The sequence below is a fragment of the Theobroma cacao genome, chromosome 4, assembly GCF_053813885.1.
Source record: "Theobroma cacao isolate CCN51 chromosome 4, ASM5381388v1, whole genome shotgun sequence".
Lineage (NCBI taxonomy): Eukaryota > Viridiplantae > Streptophyta > Magnoliopsida > Malvales > Malvaceae > Theobroma > Theobroma cacao.
In genome coordinates, this window is record NC_142642.1 from 25670505 (window position 1) to 25673449 (window position 2945).

General features: G+C 35.7%; 1 pseudogene; it reads right to left on the minus strand.

Annotated features, from left to right (window-relative positions):
* Window positions 1-380: 380 nt before the first annotated feature.
* Window positions 381-2184, minus strand: LOC18601669 (phenolic glucoside malonyltransferase 1 pseudogene; annotated as a pseudogene).
* Between the last annotated feature and the right edge of the window lie 761 nt (window positions 2185-2945).

Sequence of the window (2945 nt, forward strand, 5' to 3'; positions counted from 1 at the left end):
CATGTATTAAGTTTAATATTTTGAAAAAAATAAAAAATACCTTGATAAATTAATTTTTTATTAATTAATGTATAAATCAATAAATTATTAATTTATTAATTAAATAATATCTTGATTAATTAATAAATTTTTATAGTTCAAAAATATTAATTTATAGAGATTTTACTGTATATATATTACTCCAAATAAATACCGATATTACGAGCTAAACTTTTGTAAAGAAGTGTGAAAATTAAATCCTTAATTTTGAATGATTCAATTACAACGTATTCTACCGGAATTTTTTAAATAATATACAAATCATAATAATTACCCACTTATTCTTCTCTTTTTTTTTTTCAAAAAACTCTTCCCCTGTTTCTTATAGCATATACTCGAACTTTATATTTGCTTAGCTCCACTCATTTCACTAAAAAAATTCGAAACATTGAAAGACGACCCTCTATCACCACCCTGTTTCTACATAGACGGTTTTCTAATTGAAACTTTCATAGACTTGGTTATTTCTCTTATGAATGATATGGATTCACAAATTACAAAAATATTCATAAGATATCTATAAAAAATTAACCACTAATCACTAAGGCTATTGCCATTGAATTGATCAACATCTTTCTCACCTTGATTATCTTGTTAAACATCTTTGAGAAACATAGAAGAAAAACGCTCCATTTCATGTTTCTTCAAAGCCAAGCCAACCTCAACTCCCCTACTCCCACCTCTACTTTCAGCCATAGAAATGGCTTCATTCTTATCAATAGATACAACCTCTACCTTCCAGGGCCTTCCCCACCCAAAGTCAGATCCATAAACATCAAATCGAGGCGATCCAGCGACAGTAATAACTTGTACTGACCCTGCTGGTTCCTTACCAACATCGAATACGGGTTTCAGCTTCTCTTCTGCTCCATCGAAAACCCCCTTGTCTATTAATCTCTTAACCATATTGCTTACCCTTTTTGCGGCAAACGCAAACCCGTTTTCATCCATGAAATCTCTTGCTTTTGATAAATCTGTGAAAACGGTATTGCAGTTTCCAAAATAATTTTCAGGGACAGGTGGGTCTAAACGTGCCCTGCAATTAGCTGTGAATCCAATCCAAACAGTTCTATCACGTTCTCCACCTCTTGCTTTAACGATGCAACTAGTTACATAAGCAAAAGTAAGCACAAAAGTTGATAAATGAAGCTGTTTTGAGCTATCAGATAATGTAGCCAATACCCTTTCTCTCATTTTCTTGAAATCTTCAGGGCTGATGTTAAATGTGGCTCGAACTAGATTAGGAGCTTCTCCTTCGTTTGGCAAAATCTTCAGGCTTTTGTCCTTAGTATCTGAATCTGACCCGACACTAGCTAGCCACTGGTTCAAGTATAGCATATCAAGGTCAAGCCCTGTAACATCTTGGATGACACTCCTATCAAGAAATGGGGTTAGCTCTGGTGGCAAGGGAGAGTTTTCTGTATAACCTTGATTGCATAGATAAGCCCAAGATTTCATGAAAGAGGTTGTGGTTTTACCATCAAGAACGGCATGGTGAGCAGTTATTCCAATGCAAAACCCCATATTTGGAAAAAGGGTTATTTGCAAGGCTATAGTTGATGCAGAATCATCTGATGTTACCAGCGCAGGTTTCAAAGGGTGCAACTCAACAGCTTCGTAGATTCCATTGCTTGAGAGAAGGTTAAAGTCTGCAGCGGACTCAGCAACCGTGAGTGAAACTCCATCATCTGGAGTGTATAAAATGATGGGTTTAGGGGAAGTTGATGGCCACTTGAGGTTGCCAGCAAGAGGGAGGTAATGGAGGAGAGTAAGAGAAAGGGAATGCTTGAGTTTTGGGAGGGTCACTGAGTTGAAATATGCAGGCGTGGAGTTGTTCAGTTGGTAAAAAAAGAGTCGCTCAACTGGTGGGAGTTTGAACCAGTAAATGTCGAAGAAGGTGAGTGGAAGGGAGAGCTCAGCAGCTGATTTCGGTGAGTCAGGGAATGGTTTGATTCTGGTGAACCCAAGGATTTTCGCTGTGGTGGAAGATGCCATAGCAGAAATTTTGTGTTGTTTGCTTGACTTAATTGGCTACTCGATGAGAAGAAATGATGATGTTAAGAAACTAATAAAACAAGAAAATGTAAAAGAGAAAGATTCAAAGAATATGACCATTGATTTTGGAAAGATCTCTGACTATTCCAAATTCACAGTAAGCGCCGGGTCGCACTTCACTTGATTTGATTATAAAACATTTCTAGATGAGCAGAGCAATTGGTGTTGAATTGAATGTTGATTCATCGTCTTGGACTTTGTGGGATTACGAATATCTGCTTTATGTATATTTTAATTTTCCAATAAAGGAACAGCATCTCTTGATATTGAGTTCAATACTCAACGGAACTTTAATAAAGCTCTAAAAATATTGAAGTACAAAAGACTGCACATGAACGCATGTGTTGTGCATAAAATTTTTTTATTAATTTTATAAAGAATATAACGAATTTAGCGTAAGAATTCACACGTTTAAAATCCTAACGTGGATCCAACCAGAAATTATTGTTAATGTAAAGTTATGTTTTTCTAGACGAGTTCCTTGAGTACACAGTTTAAAATCAAAGTCTTATCCTAGTAAAAAAAAATATTTAAAAGAAAAAGTTGTGTTCAAAGTTGAATGTTTTGATGGAATTTAGTTATTCAATTAATTAAAGGGATTCAATCAATTCCTGATAGCGTGGCATAAATTTGAGAGTGAAACATCAATGGCCGTGCACAAAAGTTGAGCAGGAGATCTTCGTTCTCAAAGTGAACGCAACCATTTAATTAAGTATAAGACAAAGAAAAGTAGATCCTAGTGTCACGATTCTGTCCCAAGCCGTAATCGAAGTTAAGACCCGATGTACATAATCCACTAAGTTCAAGCAAGTCTCAATATCGCTATCTGTGTGTACTCCATCTAGGGGCAT